Genomic DNA, 21,510 nt, shown 5'->3' on the forward strand with positions numbered 1-21,510 from the left:
TGCTTTGTCAGGTTGGAAATGCTATTACTTTTTGGGAACAAAATTGGAAGTTTATGACTGAAGATATTGAATACAAGTTGAAGCTTGCATTTGGATCATTTATTTATTCCATCTTAGATGATGAATTAAAAAAATATCTTGATTACTTTGAAGCAAATTTTCAATAGAAATTATAATTCTCTATCTGAGTATAAACTACTCATGTCAAGTGAACAAAGTTTATATGCGATGAATGATAGACTTATTCATAAAAAGTTGAGTTATGACTTTGCTGAGCTTTATTGCCAATATTTGCAGATGTTATCAACCTTGCATGAAAAGCAAATGAAGGTTTTCAGTCTGTCAAATTATTAGTTAATAGCAATCAAAGGCAAATATTTTTGTTTATGGTTATGAAGGAACAAGAAAAACGTATTTGTGGAATATCTTCATTTCAGGAGTAAGATCAATAAAAAGAATTGTTCTTATGATGGCTTCATTTAGCATTGTTTCTTTGTTGCTTCTAAAAGGTAGAACAGCCTACTATCAATTCAAGATTCTTTTAAGTGTTAATAAATGTTCTACATGTCAAATAGAAAAGGGAACCCAACTTGCTCGGTTGATTCAGAACACAAGTTTCATACTTTGGCATGAAGCTCTTATGGTTTATCAAAATTGCTTTGAGGCCTTAGACAGGTCATTGAGGCAAAAACGGTTGATAATAAGAGTTTGAAGGGGCTTTGGCCCTCCAAAATTTTTTAAACACCGTTTAGCGTGTATATATTTATATTAAATGCTTTTAAATTGGTCCTTTAAATTAAAAATGTTAATTTTATTCTTTTGTGTTTTATAATATAATTTTATGCATTGCAATTTAAGAGATGTTCAAATCGCGTTGATATTTCTTCATTTATTATATCCAACAATTATTATTTGTAAATTCTTAAAATTAAGAGATTTATCACAAGTTTTAATTCACAATCAAATTAACTTAATAAAAGTCAAATTAACCTTTCAAACAATTATTATTTGTAAATTCTTAAAATTAAGAGATTTATCACAAGTTTTAATTCACAATCAAATTAACTTAATAAAAGTCAAATTAACCTTTCAACTTCCTCAACAATATTCAAGTCTTCAACCAAGTATCAAATGTGTTTTTCTTTTTTTTTAAAAAAAAAAAAGAGAGGTCAAAGTTTAAGAGAGTTTTTTGGATAAGCAAAGTTTAGGAGATTTAGGGAAAATGAAATTTAGCTAACTATAACTCTTCTTCTCCATATTATTTTTACTTTTATTTTTAGTTTAGATTTCTATCTTATGTTGTTATAATTCTTTTATTAAAAAAAAAAACCCATCATATTGGACCTACTTTACATAACAATAGAAAAAATCATAACTTTTAGACTTAAAATTTCATTTTCATTCTTTTAAAAGTATATTTAGTTTTCTTGTTTTAATAAAATGTTTAATAATTGATTTATTCATATTTTTTTATTTAAATTTTAAATTACCAAAAGAATCAAGAAAATTTCCATAATTCATTGAAAGATTGTGTAATTCATAATTCTACCATTAATTGTAAATCATGTTATTGTTAAAAGTGTAGTAATGTTATAGTAATATTTTGTTTTATAATTTTATGAGTTCATCATGTTTTTGTTTATATATTGTTGATTGTTGCTTTTAATATAACTTGCAAATATACATATCACATCAAGTAATAATAGTGAGTGAGTAAAGTGTCATCCGCACAAGGATTATATATTGTGATTGTTGGGTGCAAAACCAAATACCAAAGATGTTTCTTACTGACTTTATATTTAACTAAATCAAAAAAGTGATTGATTGAAAATAAAAAAAGCAATGAAAATTGTAAAGACAAAAAATGTGATAACCGAATGCCAAGCTGTTCAACTATCACTTAATAATTTCAAAGGCAGCCTAATTATACAAGAAAAAAATAAAACAAAAAGCTTTTAAAGAATTTAATAACTAGATGAATATAAAGAAACATATAAAACTGAAACTTGAAAACTTGTGAAGAAAAAGAGAGTTGTGCATGAAAATAGAGAAAGATAGGTTTGAATAAGAATAAACTTTATTTTAAAAAGAATGCATTGAGAAACTATGACTAGTCTATCACCTTAGTCAAATGTAAAAAGACTTACAAAATATTTAGGCCAGTTTGTCACCCTAACCAAAATACAAAGAGATCTAAGTAAAATTGTAAAAAAAACGAACAAAAAAATAGGGAGAAGAATGGGATGATATGTTGGGATACAAGAAAGCCTCCTATTTATAATGCTAGCTTCGACTATGGTGGGGAATGAAATTACAAGTTCTTGTTCTATCCAAACTCTATATAATAAAACTTTATCTTGCTCTTTAAAGAGGTATGGCTGAATAGGTTTCTTTATCTTGGAGTGTCTTGGATGAATGGGACTGTCTTGGTTGCATCTTGATCATCCATTTGTCATGCTAATCTTGACTTTGCAATCTTAAGGAAAGATCGGCTAAGCATTGTTATCCAAGACCATGTAGTTGTATTCATCACAAACTCTTGAGATAATGCTCCAAGAGTCCTTATTCAATAATAACTCTTAGCCTTTACTCTTGTGTAATGCCCCTCTAGCATAAAAACTCATTAAAGATTGATCAAAAAGTCTCCTCTTATAACATCTCTTTTCGGCCAAAAAAAATTGGGAATCCTTGTCCAAGTATGCTTGTTCAATTATTAATTGCATGTAGGATTTCTCTTCTAAATGGGGTAGTTGAATGTATTCAAAAGTTATAGTGCAAGTAGGATTCCTTCATCCAAGTGAAATTATGAATCCTAATATCAATTAGATTTGGCTAATCTTGATTCTTGCATGGCCAAACATTATAAGGAATAGGATTAACTTAATCTTGCATGGAATTGTATGGCATTCATCTAGCTTTCACGTCCCATATGCTCAAAACCTAAAGATCAAGAAAACATGCATTAAACACACCATATTCTATCAAATTTCAAAATTTTTAAACTAAAAAAAACTTGTAATACATTATATATTTTACTGCTATCAATTGTTTGCACATATATATATTAATAAGTATGATCAAAATACGTTTTAGAAAAATATAAGATAAAATATATTATATATTATTAGTTAGCTCTCTCAAAATTATATGAGGAGATCTGCCACTGTATTGAGGGATGTACTTATGGAGTATGTATCTATTTCGATAGAGAAACCGTTTAAAGGTAAAATTATTATTTTGAGAGGAGATTTCAAACGTGTGGTTTATTGTTCATATAAGAACAAAGAATGACATTCTGGATGCTTCAATCAATGAATTCAAACTATGGGCTAATTGCAAGATATTCCATTTGAAAACAAACATGAGACATTATAGCAATCTAGATGAGAAAACTATAGTTGAAATTGTAAAATTTGCTCAATGGTTTATGGACATAAGTGATAGAAAAATAGAATGTATAGTGCGTGAAAATGTAAAAGAGGCAACTTGGATAAAAATCCAATGAGATTTATTAGTTTGGTACACCAATGATCCAATTGGTAGCATGGTATCTATAATGTATGATGATTTCCACTACAATTGCTCGAACCTTTTTTTATCTAAACCAAAGGATGATAATTACTCCCTACAATGAGAGTGTGGATTTAATTAATTGTTATGTTCTTAACTTGGTTCCAAGTGAAATTGAAACTTATTTGAGAAATGATTACATCTCAAAAGATTCAAGGTAAATGGCCAACCAAGATTTATTTATCTTATTGAGTTTTTTAGTTCTATTAAGTTCCCTAATATTTATAACCATGAATTGAATTTAAAAATAAGTGTTGTTATTATACTTTTAAGAAATATAAACCAACACTCAGATTTATGCAATGGTATTAGACTTTTTATCACTCAATTAGCTTTAAATATTATAGAGGATAAAATTATATCTAGTACTCATGCTGATGATAGAGTTTTTATTCCTATAATTATTTTGATTGTTAGACACCAAAAATGGCCTTTTGTTTTAAATAAGAAGTAATTTCTTGTGAGATAGTGTTATGGCATGACCATTAACAAAAGTCAAGGGCAAACACTTGACATTATTGATCTTTTCTTGCCTAAACCTATTTTTATACATAGCCAAATGTATGTAGCTTTTTCCATAGTAAAATCCAAGCAAGCTTTAAAGATTTTAATTCATGTTGAGAATGCAAGACCAAATGATGAAACCAAAAACATTACTTACAAGGAAATTTTCCAAAATTTAGGTTTACATTAGTGATTGATTACTTTCTAATTCTTTTTTTATTTCTTTCCTATTTCCTTTAATTCAAGCATTCCATCTAGTTTATTTTAATAGACTAATTGTTCTTTTGTTTGTTTATGTCTTCATTGGTGATGCTGTCCAAAATTACATGCTTTGCTTTGGTTGATTTTAGTTGATTTTTAGGTTATAAACAAACTAGTTTTTCAATGAGCTTGATCCTTCCAAACCCGTAAGGAATGTAAAATTTAGAATGACAAGGCCTTGAAAAGGTGTAATCTTGCTGAAACAAATAATGTATTTAGCCTAGAGTTAATAATAATTGATGCACAAGTTAGCCAAATTTTATAAAATATTAGTTATTGTCAGAAACAATAGTTTTCTTTTCATGAATACTCATTTTATGCTTCATTTATGTGAGCATGATTTTATAGAGAAATACAATTTTACATAAAAAGATTTGATACACTATTATTTGACACAGCTTTAAAGAAGGCTATATGTACTCAATGGCTAGATTCTTAGTTAGGAACTGTAAATATAACTACAATGCAATTCTTGGAGAATTCAATATTTGTTTGACCAAAGCAACTTAAGTTGGAGAAATACATAAGGACCTAACTCTGTATCCCTGGCATTGTGTTAACTTTATACCTCATTACAAACTTATGGAGGAATAAAACATGACAAATACTTAACATATTATACATTTAATTAGGCTTATAACTAAGATAGTTTCTTTAAACTTCATATTCATTTAACTTATTATTATCGATAGATTTCATTAGGGTTTTGGTGTCAATTGCATATGTCTAATAACTTTATGTGATATTTTTTTAGAATTTTTTCAATGACAGTGATGAATGGCTACAAATAAAAGAGATAGTTTGAAGATAGTTTTTTATGGGTCTATGGTATCTGCAATTAAAGAAGAAAGCTTCGTTGAACAGACACAAAATTGTATGCTCATTTTTGCTAGAATGTTCATTAAAAAATACATGGATTATATTTTAACCGCAATTTTCTTTTTACAATTCATGAGTGTTTGTAGAAAGTTTTAGGCTCCGTTTGGTTTGAAAAAATATTTTTTGTTTTTATTTTTTATTTTTATATCCTAGAAAATAGTTTTTATTTTCTATTTTTTGTTTTTTAAAAAATGTATTTGGTAAATGAAAATAAAATTTATTTTCTAAAATGTAAAAATAAGGAAATAAATAAAATATTCAATAATATAACTATTAATGTCATTTAATTATAAATATAATATATGTTTATTAATTAATGACATTAAATAGTGTTTAAAGATGGTTACTTGTAAAAGTGAAGGAAAAAAGTAATGTACATCCCTTGTTTTTCACAATTGAAAGCATTTTTTTTTATTTTCATATTTCAACCCATTTTTATTTTTCTTTCTAAAAACTTGTTTTCATTTTCAATTACTAAACACATTTTCGATCATATTTTTTATTTTCTTGGAAAATGAAAATAGAATATGACTATTTTCTAAAACCAAACACTACCTTAGTTTTTCTTTTAATTATTTTCAATTTTTTTTCATCATATTTGTACTAGGGAAATCTATTTGGCATCAAATTCAGTAAGCAAATTTTATGTTGATCTGAATGTTCCAAAAATGATTAAGCTCAAAAAATGGTAATATAAAATTTATAATCTTCTACTTATTTTATTTTTTAAAAGTATATATCAATTTATTTCTAATACTGATTCCTCAATGACATATGTTTGGTTAGTTATAAAAGCTACCAAATACAAGTACAACTTTTACGATAAAAAGATTATCCTCCTCTGAATGCTCCTAAGAAGAAACCTAAGCAAAATGCAATTATTGTAGATTTGCTTGGTGTTAATCTAACGAACATAGAGGCTAATCCAATGACTTTTTTTTCAATATGATGAATTAATAATTGGATCTTATAATACTGCTTACATCATTCACTTATTCATTTTTTAATATACCATTTTTAACATCAAAGCTAAAATTGTTGTTGTTGATCTAATAAATGGATGGTTTTACAATGCATGTAATGAATATGTCAATCCTTTTAATTCTATGCAAACAAATTTTGGTACTCAAAACATGGTGAAAAAACTCATTTGCATCTATGGCTTGCTAATTCCATGTGATGAATATTGGTATTTGACCTTCAAGCTGAATCATTTTTTAACTAAAACATTGTCATACTTATGATATTTTGATATTCGATATCTTATAAAAGGTCCTGATTATTTATTATTGAGCTTGTATACATTTATTTTATTCTTGATGCTTATATGATAAAGTCTTCGGAATATAAATAAAACTTTGCAAAAGAATTACAATGAGATCGTAATTATGAGATCATCATTCATAAAAGCTATATGTTCCTAAATAGTTCCTAGTTGATGCTTTATCAACCGATCTCATAGGTTGAGACTAACATAGTTATGCTCTGACTTATGATGCAGGCAACCAATCTCACAGGTTAAAGTTTAGGCAAACTTGAGTTAACATGTGGGTGCTTGTTATAAAAACAAATTCACTGAATATGACTCGAGATGATAATGTTATATGGTAGTTCACATAGTATCTATAGCAACATTCTCATATGATGATTATATAAGCGATCCTTTGATTTAAGATTACTTATGATCTTATATGACAAATGCTATACTTTGACTTTACTTATGATTCTAACCAAGAATGCTCTAGTCGAGTATTGTTGGGTTTAACATGAAGCATATGGAAATACATGAAGTAATCAAAATAGGATTCATTATCTTATAAGATCAAGTGAGTGTCTAAATTAGTCTTGATTGAATTAACTTGAAAAATCTTTGGCTAAAGTGAAATAAGAATTTAGAATTGTTCTAGAGCTTGTTTGTGAGTTAATGTCAAGGATAAGACTTAATATGGTTGAATAAGATTGAGTAAACACTAAACCATACTCAATCTTTAAGCTGAGATACTAAGTGATGAAAAAAATATTAATTATACATTAAGACCATTCACGAATAAGTTGTCAAGCTATATTGACTTTCTTTAGCATTTGAGGGTCATAACAATGTAGCAAGCATTGATCATGATCTATAACGATAAGATTGGCTAATTAGAGAATTAGTCATGAAGTCCAAAGATTTGATTCATCCAAAACCAAATGTAAAGGCTCACAATGCTTATGTTTATTGCCAACATGTTGAAGAACCTAATAAGTCACACACAATAGGATAATTGTAAAAGATTAAATTTAGAACAAAATAAGTTGGACTTAATTTGTTTTTCGTAAAACCAAAAGATAGAGGAAATAAAACAAGGGAAAGAAATTTTCTTTGTTGAATGTATTCGGTTAGCTTGGGGATTAATTTGAAATTATACAACTCATGTATTAACCTAGTGTGGCCTAATGTCCCTCTATAAAAGAACACGAGTCATTGCCCCTCTTATAGCAACACACATAAGACATATTAGATGCAAAAATAAGCTAAGAGCAACTAAAAGCAAAAACTTTAGAGATAATAAGATGCTTTTGAAAGCACTCACTAGCTAGAATATTGTGGTTTATGTTCTTCCCATCCTCAAAGAAGGTTTTTTCACAAGAGTTCGTATGGATCATCATTAGAGGCCACACATTTGGGTAGCTTTATGGCTTGGAAAACAACTTGGGTGATCATTAGCTTGAAGCAAAACAAATTCAACATAAGAGGTACACTCCCTTAGTTGAAACCCTTGAATATGTATGCATGGTATGTTTGTATGATCTTGTTGATTGATCTTAGCTTTAAGGAATTAAAAGTTTTAAAATTTGCTAATTTAAACTTGTATGATGATGTATAATTCCTTTCAACCGGTATTAGAGCCTTGTCAATATAGATTATAAAACTTGGAACAGTGTTTGGTTGTTCATGATATGTCAAAACTATTTTGATTACAATCTGTTGCTATGATATATAGGCTAGAAAATTAATTTTTTCTATTTTGTTTTGATTGGTTTCCTTTAGACTATTAAAGCATAATGTCTTAGGATAATTGGGTATGAATTTTATATTTTTTGGACATTGTTTATATACTCTATGAATTATTTATTTGCAATCAATCCATAAATAGGAAAATTCTACTATAATAATATTGTGAAAATTGTTGCTCACTCTAGTGTTATTATTTGGCTACAAAATTTTAACACGTAAAAATAGACATATTGATGATTATTTTGTAAAACTTCAAAAAATTTTTAAGTTGATTTGGTCATTCAAAAGTTAATGACAAGTTTAGCCCAAAAATCTGTCAGTAGCGGCTGGCATATAGATTATGCATATGATGCATGAAAAACCTAATATGATTTGGAAATTGATTTTCTTGATGCAGTGGTATTCTTAAATGTTAAGAAGCTTTAAAACTTTTTCACTAAGCTTTTAATGAAAACCAACTTGGTAATCAATATTGGAAATCTTAGAAAACTTGTTCACCAAGATTTCAAGATTTGCTTTCTTGATCACTAAGTATAGTGGACTATTTTTATAAAAGTCAAAATAATTGTTACTTGTGATTAATGAATCATGACCAAAGGCATAATAAAGCATGGAAAAGAATTTATAACTCTTTGATGATGGCCTTGTAAGGGCAGTATAATAGCCAAGGCTGAAACTACCAAGTTTCCATCTAAACAACCCTAATTGTATATTACTTTCCTATTTTGAATAGGATTCGACCAAACCCTAGTTTGATATTGATTCCTATTGATTTTCAATTCCTAAACGGTTTAGGTTTGAGAAATAAGATTTAATATAAAAATCCAAATTGAATTGGACTTTCTAAATTGTTTGAAACTTCTAATTAACAAGAGATTACTTCACTATAACAGCTAGTTGGACTAGGAAATTTCCAATGCATGTATTTTGAATTGATTTTAATTGATTCACATTCCTAAATGGTATAGAGTAATGTTAACCATGTTATATTAAAATCCAAGTAGAATTATAATTCTTAATTTTTTAGGATATTATGATTGCAAATTACAAATTTCTGAGACATAAGTTGGACATATTTGGCCACCTAGCTAAACATGTCTATATCTTACATCACATTGAGTTTGATTAATGTTTGATATGTGATATTGATTCAAAGAATAGATGTATAAGATCATGGATTTGAATCGAACATGATGGTTTTGTAATATGCATGCTAGTTATAAGATAAATACCATTTATGCTTTGTTGATTTGTTATTATACATGCTAGAATTTATATATGAAAAATGCCATTTATAATTGTTAGATGCATGATTAGATTACATGTATTGGATATGAGATGAATTTTTATGCATGCTATATAAGACTTATGATGAATTAAAAATCCCTCATGAAAATATTAAGTCTTGATGCCTTCCATTAACATAAACAACAAAACTTTATACTAATAGGCATTGTTAAGACATACTCCAGGCACTTATTATTCGAAATAAGGTTGTGTTATGATTGATGGGTCTTACTTAATTAACATTATATTGTCCAGATGAAAAAAACTTAACCATATAATGTTAGAGGTAATGATTGGGCAAATCACATAATATATGACTAGATAAAGAATTGTCATCAAATTAATCTAGGAGTCACATGGGATATGATTGATAAACAAGTTATCAACCAAATTTACTTATCATGACTTGTTGAGACTATACTCAAGATTATGGTAAGCTTAATGGAATCCTAGCCTACTAAAAAAATATATTTTTTTTTGAATTGATAGTAAGAGAAATTGATTTGATTAAATGGGAGTAACCAATATATAGATTTATACCTTATTTATCTTAGTATTGAACAATATGACTAATACTTGTTCATATTTTATAGGTTATAATATATGAGTAATAACTTATCACTTCATAGTATAATTAATACTAACAAGCTCACAAGGCCTAATTTCAATGATTAGTACCTCAATCTAAAGCTTGTCCTAAGTTAAGAGAAAATGCTTTATGTTCTCAATGAGCTGATTTCATCGAAGCTAGTTGCTAGTGCTGAAGATATAGTTTAGTGGGTTTATGAAACCCATAAAAATGATGCTAATCAAGTAGAATACATCATGGTGGCTAGCATGAACCTTAAGTTACAAAGGCAATATGAAAATATGGATGCTCTAACAATCATTCTGCTCCTTAAATTATTATTTGAAAAGCAAAGGTAGACTAAGAGGTTTATAGGAATTGTTTTGAGCAGTGATGTTTGAGAGCACTTTGGTCAAAATACAATGTCTAAAGATGATTAATTGGATTGACAAACTTAGACAATTAGGATTTGTGATGGATCATGAGTTAAGTGTTGACTTGATCTTGTCATCTCTTCCATGTAGCTTTTCATAATTTGTAATGAACTTCAATATGCATAAGATGGAAGTAACATTACCACAATTGATGAATATACTAGACATTGTCTAGAAATCCATAAAGAATCAAAGGCCTAAGGCTCTTCTAGTTTCTTTATCTAAGGCCAAGAAAAAGTCAGCCAAGAAGAAAAAAAGTAAAAAGGTTGATAAAAAAAGGGATGTAAACAAGGTTATCAAGCCTACTAACCAAGAAGGACAAATGCGCTTGTCACCATTTTGGTAAGGAAGGTCTTTGGAAGAAAAATTGTAAGGTCTACTTGGCAAGCTTGAAGGACAAGAAGTCTAAAGAGACTTTTACTGCAGGTATATTTATGATTACGATTAATCTATCTCTTCTAGACTCATTTTCTTGGGTATTGGATATTAGATATGGTTTTCACTTATTTAATGACATATAGGGACCAATGAAGAATAAATGCTAAAAGAAAGGAGAGATGTCCTTTTAAGTTAGAAATGGAGCAAATGTTGTTGCCTCTGTCATAGGGACTATCTTTTAATTTAATTTTAGAACTCAAGAATTGTTACTATATTCTAGTCATAACTAGAAACATCATTACAGTTTCTAATTTAAGTATGAATGATGGATTTTCATTTAAAACTAAAGGCAATTGTTGTTCTTTTTATTTAAATGATGTGTTTTATGGCATGAGAATATGTGATAATGGTTCGTATGTTCTTAGATTAAATAATAATGTTTTCAATACAAATGTCAATAAGGCTAAACTAGATAAACTGAATCAATCTTACTTGTGGCATTGTAAGCTTGGTCACATCAATGAAACAAGAACTACAAAGTTACAAAAACAAGGATACTTTGATTCTTTTGATTATGAATCTTATAGAACTTGTAAATTATGTTTGCTTGCAAAGATGACCAAATCACCTTTTAGTGAAAAAGAAGAAAAAGCCAGTTTGGTTTTCGAACTAATATATTCAAATGTATGTGGTCTAATGAACTCAAAAGCTAGAGAAGGATACTCATATTTCGTTACATTTACAAATTATCATACAAGATATGGTTATGTGTATTTAATAAAATACAAGCTGGATCTTTTGAAAAGTTCAAAAAAATTAAAATGGAGGTTGAAAAGAAAATTGGCAAGTATCTTGAAACTGAGATCTGATCGAGGTGAAGAATACTTAAGCCATGAGTTTCAAGGTTATCTAAAAGAGAATGAGATTTTTTCACAATGGATTCCACCTCGAACACCATAACATAATGGAGTTTCTGAGAAGAGAAATAGAACTTGGTTGGACATAGTTTGATTCATGATGAGCGATTCAAATCTTTCTATATCTTTATGGGGTTATGCACTTGAAACAGCTACTTATCTTCTTAATATAATTCTATCTAAATCCGTTGACAAAACACCATATGAGAAATAGAAAGGTAGGAGACCTAACTTGTCACACATAAAGATTTGGTGATGTGATGCTTATGTGAAGCATGCACAAGCTGACAAGCTTAGAGATAGATTAGTTAAGTGTAAATTTGTAGGATATCCAAAAGAAACTATTGGATATTATTCCTACAACTTTAAGGACAAAAGGTGTTTGTTTCTAGACATACTGTCTTCTTAGAAAAAGAGTTTATCCTTGAAAATAACAATGGAAGTAGAACTTGAAAAAGTTTAAAAAACATAAATTGACATAAGAATGGAATTTAAGCCAATGGCTAAAACATCATATATTTAGCTAAAAGCTCAAAGTACATAAGAACTCCATAAGTTAAATAGAACTCGCCCAGCTCCTAAGAGATATGGATTTCTTATGGATAAGGATAAGTTGATTATAAATGATAATCCTACTATCTATCAAGAAGCAATGTTGGACATTGATTCTCAAAAATGGCATAAGGCCATGAAATCCAAAATAGAATCAATGTATGCAAACCAAGTATGGACATTGGTGGAACCACCCAAAAGGATAAAACCCATAAGGTGCAAGTGGCTTTTCAAGAAGAAAATCGACATGGATGGCAATGTAATGTTCAAAGCCAAGCTAGTTACAAAAGGATATAATAAAAAAGAAAGAGTTGATTTCGATGAAAACCTTTTCACCAGTAGCCATGTTAAAATCCATTAGGATTTTGCTTGCTATTGTCATATACCATGCCCATGAGATATGGCAAATGGATGTCAAAATGACATTCCTTAATGGGAATTTACAAGAGGATATGTACATGAAACAACCCAAAGGTTTTGATCTAAGGATAATATTGATATGCTGTGTAAGCTTCAAAGGTCTGTCTATAGACTTAAGCAAGCATCAAAGAGTTTGAATATATTTTTTCATGAAGTAATTAAAAATTTGAATTCATCAAAAATATAGATGAACCTTATGTACACAAACAGACAAGTAGAAGTGTAATCATTTTTACAAAGCTATATGTAGATGCAATATTACTTATAGGAAACAATATACCCATCCTACAATCTACCAAGATTTCATTATCAAAGAAGTTCTCCATGAAGGAATTGGAAGAAGCAACACATGTGCTAGGCATAAAGATCTATAGAGATAAATCAAATAGATTTCTTAGTTTTTCACAATTCGGATACATAAACAAAGTGTTAAAGAGGTTTAGCACGAAAAAATTCAAAGAGGATTCTTTCCAATGTTGCATGGCATAAATCTTTCCAAGCACATGTATCCCAAGACAAAAATTGAGAAAGATTGCATGAATTCCATATGCTTTGACACTTGGATCCATTATGTGTACAATGCTATGCATAAGGCCTGATATCTCATATGCTCTGAGTATAACAAGTAAAAATCAAGCAAATCCAGGTAAATGTCACTAGAAGGTCATGAAAACAATCCTTTAGTACTTGAAAAGAACTAAAAATGTGTTTCTTATCTATAGAGGAGTCAAACTCCTAATTGAGGGTCATTATGATGCAAGCTCTCAAACTGACAAGGATGATAGTAAGCCTCAAAGTGGCTCTATTTTTATTTTAAATGGTGGAGCAGTGAGTTGGAAAAGTTCCAAACAAAACACAATTATAGACTCTGCAACTGAAGCCAAATACAACTCTACATCTAATGCTACAAAAGAGGTTGTTTTGATCAAGAAGTTCATAACTGAACTAAGTGTTGTTCTTAACATTATTGATTCAATAACAGTCTATTGAGACAACAATGGAGTAATCACTCAAACCTAGGAACCAAGGTTTCATCAAAGATCTAAACAATTATCTTATTAGAGATTTTGTTTCTAAAGGTAATGTTAAAAGTGGATGAGTACCCATTGAGAATAATACTGCTAATCCTTTTACTAAAGCTTTAACAGAGAAGAAACGTGATAGGCAAGTAATCAAATATGCTATTAGATACATAGATGATTGGATTTAATGCAAGTGTGAGATTGTTGGTATTTACCTTCAAGCCGAATTAGCATGAGAAATCTTTGGTCAAAATCAAATAAGAGTTTATAATTGTTTTAAAACTTAATTGTAAGTTAATGTCAAAGATAAGACTTAATATGGTTGAACAAGATTGAGTAGACACTAAGCCATATTCAATGTACAAGTTCAGATACTAAGTGTGAAAGAATATTAATTATACATTAAAACCATTCTTGGATAGGTTGTCAAACCATATTGACTTTCTTTAGCAATTAAAGGTCATTACAATGTAGCTAGCATTGATCATGATCTATAAACATAAGATTGGCTAGTTAGAGAATTAGTGATAAAATCAAAAATGTTTTATTCATTTAAAGCTGAATGTAAAGGCTCACAATGCTTATGTTTATTGCCAACATGTTAAAGAACCTAATGGGTCACACATAATAGGACAATTATGAATTAAAATTAGGACAAATAAGTTGGACTTAATTTAGTTTTGGTAAGACCAAAAGATAGAAGAAATAAAATAAAAGAGAGAAACTTTTCTTGTTAAATGTATGCGGCTAGCATGAAGACTAATTTGGAGTTATACAACTTATGCAATAACCTAGTGTGGTCGAATATTCCTCTATAAAAGAACATGAGCCACCACCCATCTTTTAACAACATACATAAGACATATTAGATGCAAAAATAAGCTAAAAGCAACTCAAAGAAAAAACTTGAAAGATAACAAGAGGTTTTCTAAAACACTTACTAGCTAGAGTGTGGTTTGTGTTCTTCCTATTCTTACAAAAGTTTCTTTCATAAGAGTTAGTGTGGATCACCATTACAGGCTGTATGTTTAGGTAGTTTTGTGGTTTGGAAAACAACTTAGGCTATCACTAGCTTGAAGTAAAAAAAATTCAACATAAAAGGTACACTCATTTAGCTGAAACTTATGAATATGTATGTATGGTAAGTTTGTATGATCTTGTTGATTGATCTTGACTTTAGATAATTAAAAATTTTAAACTTTCGCTGCTTTAACTATATATAATGATGCATAATTCCTTCAATGTATATATCACTTTTCATTTTTTTTCTTGATTAGGTTTCAGTTAATAAGTTTTTTTCCTTGCAAAGCCAAAGTACAACATTTTAATCAATGATAGCACTACACAAATGCCATTAATGTTGTTTGGAAAATCCATAGAAAAATTGATTAGGGCAACATTCACATATTTGTTACAACTCAGCCAGATGAATAAAATGATAATTCTAGGACCAGTTAAATCACTGAATAATGAGACCATGACGCTAGATGTAGTCATTACTTCCAGAGTGATCAAGGTAGGATTTATTGCATACTAGTTATTCGATTGTGATAATTCAAAGATCAAGAAAAACAAAAAACTAAAAGATGAATCTTTTATAGCCACCCATATTCTGAAAAGTTCTACAAAGATTGGTTTGGAATAAATTTATCAATTATTGTAGCAACACCCTCAATTGTTCCAAAATCCAACTGAATCCTCTGATACCATGACATTGACCAAAATTCCATAAACCTTAATAGAAGCAACCCTACAAGAATAACTTGCTACCCCAAGATTATGAAATGTCCACGTGCACTCTCCACACTTCTTTGGCAACACTGCTATCTAAATATTTATGTGAATCCTCCAAGATTATGGCCAACACCCTATCTGCAACTGTAGCACCAATAATGCATTTACAACTACATCAACCAAAAATTGACATCATTGCCACTGAAACAACCATCCATCACACACATCTATGATTACCAAGCACACAACAAAAGAATTTTTGGGAAAATCTCTAACAAAAAAAAATTCTATGCAAACAAAACTACAATCAAGTTTACAATAACTCATATTACTATCAGCATTCCATCTATTTCTATTTTTTTACGTTATTTAATTTCCTTTTTTTTGTTTTATTAATATGTTTCATGATTACTAATCATTTTATGAACAATCTTTTGTTTGTTTACTTTATTCTACTTTTTATTTTAAGTATTTGCCTGTGCTTTGCTGGTAACATATCTCTCAAAATCTACTAAAGCTTAAGTGCCCAACAATATAGACATTTTGCTCTACTGCACCAAACTTTGTCTGTGCAACATTACTATCGTAATGGTTTTGAGGGCCGCCAAACAAATTTAAAAATAAAAGTAAGTTACCACCAATCTTTTTTAGCTAGGTGCAATTGACCACCTATTAAAACTTATCTTTTTAAATAAACTTTTTAAAATTAATTAAAACTTTATCAAAAAGATAATTTTTTAGGTCTACGAAAATAGTTTGGGTTCAGGAATTGATTACACGTGGGGAAGGATTAGCACACTTATAGCGCCTATCTAAAATGATACCAATTAATTATGTGTTATCCTTTAATTATGACTAAACTGTCTTAATTTCAATATTTAAAATTTAATTTTCTTTATTTTCTTTATTGCAAAAAACATATTTATTATTTTTTTAGTAATTTTTTCTCTATTTTTGAAAAATAAATAAAAACTTTACATATTGAAAATTTTCCAAAAATATTCAAATATTTTGACAATATTAAAAGGAACCTTCTCACCTAAGGATCTTTTAAGAATCTTTACTCAAAATTCTCAAAAATTCTATCTTCAATGGTTCATATTTATCATCAAAATATATATTTATGATGCATAAAACAAAATATGATATCTATGGTTTAATTCTTAAAAAAAATCATTTCTTATTCTATTTATCAAAAAAAATCTTTATCGAAAATTATTCTAAATACTTCAATACATTGGCAGCATTTAGATAAATTTTCTTACCTAGAAATTTTTACAGAATCACTACTCAAACTTCTTTAACATCTCATCTTCGAAATTTTTTTTTACTTTTATAATCAATATAATAATGCACATAGAATAATTCGAAATGACATTGCATGAAATTTCACTTTTAGAAATGAAAAATAAATGAGAAATTTTCGTATTGAGAATTATTCTAAATATTTTAATTTTTTGGTAATATTTTTTCAAAAAATTCTCTCACCTAGAGACTTATCGAAAATCACTACTTAAATTTTTCGAAGTCCCGTTATCAAAAATTGTTATTTAATTAATTTTATTATTAATTTTTAAAAATTATATAATGATACAATTATCCATAAATTTATTTATTCCCTAAAAAATGCATGCTCTTATAAATATTTTTATATTTTTATCTCTTTTAAGAAAATTATTCAAATTAAAGAAAGAAGAAAGAAAGGAAAAATAAATAAATAAGTAAATAAATAAATAAAATCTTTGCATTGAAAAACATTTCTAAATATTCTTATACTTGGGTAATTTTTAGAAATCTTTTCTCATCTAAGAAATTCTCAAGAATCACTACTCGAATTTTTTGAAATCCCATCATCGGAAGTGTCTCTTTTTTTTTATTAGACTTTTGTGATAATAATATTTTTTTAAAAAAATTAAATAACCATCCATGAAAAAGATATCGCTTTTCACATATTTATTTATACATTTCATAATTCAACCTCTATAAGCCTTAATATAAGTAAATATAAGCAAACCAAGATAAAAAAATATATACATACCACAAATGAAGCCTTTAGGCTACCTCCCTAGAGCAAGACCAAGGGACAAAAGAGGACCCAAATTTGAATGGGCTATAGGCTGGGCCCTCTCTAGATCAGGTAAAAAAATTTGGAGTAGGTCCAGGTTAGGCCACTATAGAGTGGAAGCGTGGGCTGAACCCTGAACTGGATCACGGATCTGGGCTGAGTTGAGGCTGAATGGGTCGGGTTGGCATGTACAGGGGTCAGGCTGATGGGTCAACAATGTATTTATCCTTTTTTTTTTTTGAAAAATTTTTTAACTATAAAGGCTTAAGTTTTTTTTTTATTTCATTTCTTTCTCTTCTTTTAGAAAATAGAAAATATAATCTTTAAATAAACAACTTCAACTTCTAGAGACAGGCGACTTCTTGCCATTACTATTGTTGCTACTCTATCAATTATCACCGATTGCTTGATAGCTTTTTTTCCTTTTTTCTTCTTTCTTTCGTTTTCTTCTTCTTTCTTTCTTTTTTTTCTTTCTCTTTTTTTTTTCTTTTCTTTTTTTCCTTTTTAGCTCTAGCGATTCCTGCTGCTACAGCTTCTTCAGTCGTTGATCCTTCTTTTTGTTGCCTACACTGTCTTTTTTTTGTTGAAATATATATATTTTTTACTTGATCTAACCCTTTCTTTTTTTTTGTTTTAATATATCTCCATGCATGTTAGGGAAACATAATATTTTTGGTATTATGAATCTAACATTATTGAGATAAACAAGAATAATTTTTGCTTTATAACCAATAATAGTTTCCTTACCATCGATACCTACTATGATGATAGGATGCTTCATTGGTTGCCATTTGTTTATGGGTAAAGCATTGATGCGACAGCTTGAGATTGTTGCTCCAGTGTCGAGCAATATATGTAGACTATATGGTTTATAGTCCTACATCTTCCTTAGCAAAGGAGAAACAAGAAAAACTTGATTTTGACTCTTATAAATATGTGATTGAAAACTTTAAGTATAAAATAAAAAAAACTGAAGATCTGAAACAACGGGTCAACTATCTTCAAGCTATTAAAACCCTTTATGAAGAACATAAAAGACTTTTTCAAAAATATAATTATCATTATATGCTCAACTATTACACAACTAGTGTAAGTAGTGAAGAAGCAGATAATGGTATAATCGAAAACAATATTAAAATTCTAGCTACTAACCCATTAGTAAAGAATAAACAAGTTTCATCAGATGAAACCACATCAGATGATTTCACATCAAATGATTCTTCTAGTTCTAACGACCAATCAGATCTAGAATCTCAAATCCCCATTTCTCAACTAGAGGATAGAGGAAAAAGAAAAGCATAAGAAATATCTAACTCAAATATAGATGATTTTCTTCATTTTCCTGATTATTTACATTCTCTTAAAGAATTAGCTCAGTATAAACCTCACCTAAAAAAGGATGAGATAAAACAAACTTCAAAATCTGGCCAAACTAGTCAAATTAGAAGTCTCTATAATTGATTCATTAAAAAAATGAACGATTTCTCAAGATGGCACTTATTTAGACCTAACTCGTGTACCTATCAAAGATTATGGAAAAACCATAGATGATTGGGCACAATCTATGTCTATTGTTATCACAGGTTACAAAGATCAGTGGAACAAAGAAAGATTTCTTAATTACTTTTATGGTACATGGTAAGGAGATGTCCTTCAATTTCTCAAAAAATAGGAAAAAGCCACTTTGGGGAATACTAAAAAAAACTCACTTCTAACAGCAGGTAACATACCTCAATTATTAAAATATCTAACCCAAATCTTAAAAAATAAATTTTGTGGGAGTACAGAATCTTTGGATCCTAACTAAGAAGCCTAATTTTTTCTTTCAAAATTAAAATTATACGATATTCTAAATCTTGATGATTTCTATAAACGATATATTTTTTAATATCAAAAATTGGATGAAGAACATTCAAAATTTTGGTTACAACAATTTTTCTTAAAACTTCCCTCACCGTGAGATGAGCTTTATTCTCAAAATTATAATACTTATTTAGAAATCAAAATTAAATCTACAAATGCTATAAATCCCAGCATAGAACTTTATGATTCTCTTAGCTGTAGAATACACTACGTGCAGAGTCAGATTACAGAGCATTGTCTCAAGCAAAAAGCTACCAAATAGTTAAAATCTAAACTTAGTTACAAACAGTGTACTAAGATTTTAGAAAATGATTTAAAATTTGGTTGTAATAAACACCCCATTTGTCGAAAAACTCGTTTTAATAAAAAACGCAAATATTTTTGAAAAAAATGGAAGCCAGAAAAACCTGGTAAATATACTAAGCCTAAAAAAGGTAAATTTGTTGTTAAAAAGAAGAAAAAATCTTCTAAACAAACTTATAAATATTTTATTTGTGATCAAGAAGGTCACTATGCAGATAGCAACCCTAACAAAGGAAAAAGTGCTAGAAAAATGATTAAAAAACTTAAAGAATGTTATCTTCAAATTTTTTTTACAGATGAATTATCAGATGATAAAATATATTATGAAATTTTTTTTGAAACTTATTATAGCTCCTCTGATGATGAATCTGAATATAGTTTTATGCTAAATACTGAATCTAATCAAGATAATATCTCAGTTACTTTTTCTACAGGTATAACAACTGTAGCAGAAGAAAGTATGATTAAACTAAAAAATGTGATGTGAAAAACTCATCATATTTCAAAGAATTACAACTCATCCAACTAGGATGAGATTTACAAAACAAGTTAGTTTAAAACATTCCAACCTTGGTATAAACACCATATAAAAAAACTATCAGTGATACTATTGCTAATGATTCTAAACAAGGATCAATAGAAATACCTCTTTTTACAAAATAGAAAATAAACCATTTTATGAAAAAATATCCTAAAGTTAAATATATACATGTTGGTATGATTTTAATTAAGTGGAAAAATAATGTTCTGAAAAATTTTTGATTAACAGTTTTTCTGTTCTCTGAGTAATAGAAAAATTTATGTGTTGAAACAGTTCCTTTGTTAGGAAGACTATAGCTTTTTCAAACAAAAGAATTCTTTTAAGCTTGTTTAGCTAAAGAGAATTATAATTTTTAAAATATTCACATAAATTCAAGAAATTATTTATTTCTTGGATACTATACTGATTTTCTTCCAAAGCAAATCAATATCCTATTGTTTTAGCATATTAGTGGAAAAAAGGCTTTGAAAAGCTATTTCTTTAAACTTCTAAATTTCATTAGCCTGTTTGTCTAGAAATTTAGCTAGTTTGGTCATCCCTTTTTGAAAGCTAGATTTGTTTTCTAAGAGATGAGATTTTCAAACATTGTTTAGTAAATTATAGACTCGTGGTTCAAGTCCAAGGTTATAAAAATCTTTAATCTCTAGATTAGAGATTTTGTTTTTTCTAGCAGTTTTTCTGCTAAAGAAACTATTTGAAAGTAACATATAGGAGTCCATTCATTTGGATATTGAGCAAACTGAAAGAATTTTGGTTGAATCCTCAAAAAAGATGGCATGTAAGATAGTCTAAAGTTTTGAGGTTGATAGAAAAATAATCATTGATTAGGATCATTGTAAAAACCAAATCCTAGGTTAGGATTTGCAAAAAAAACAGGAGATTTTGGAGAAAAGGGAGTAAAAGAAAATGAGGATTTTTTACCTATTTTCTTTTTTATGGTTCTCCATTCTCCAGGGTCATGGATAAGCTATTTTCCTCAATCCATATGGTCTGCTTAGATAATCTGCAAGGAGGTTTTTGTCTCCGTTTATGAATTCTACTTGAAAATTATATTGACAAAGAAAATTATACTATCTAATTCGCTTGAGATTTTCATAGAGCTTTTTGTTTAAAGGAAGTCTCGTGCTGCTTGATTATCTGTTCTAATAACAAAGATCTCAGGGGCTAAATAGATGTGAAATCGTTGTACACCATTTTTTATGGCTAGCAATTCT

The sequence above is a fragment of the Durio zibethinus genome, chromosome 17 (genome assembly GCF_047325235.1).
Source record: "Durio zibethinus cultivar Kanyao isolate XHJ-2024 chromosome 17, ASM4732523v1, whole genome shotgun sequence".
NCBI lineage: Eukaryota > Viridiplantae > Streptophyta > Magnoliopsida > Malvales > Malvaceae > Durio > Durio zibethinus.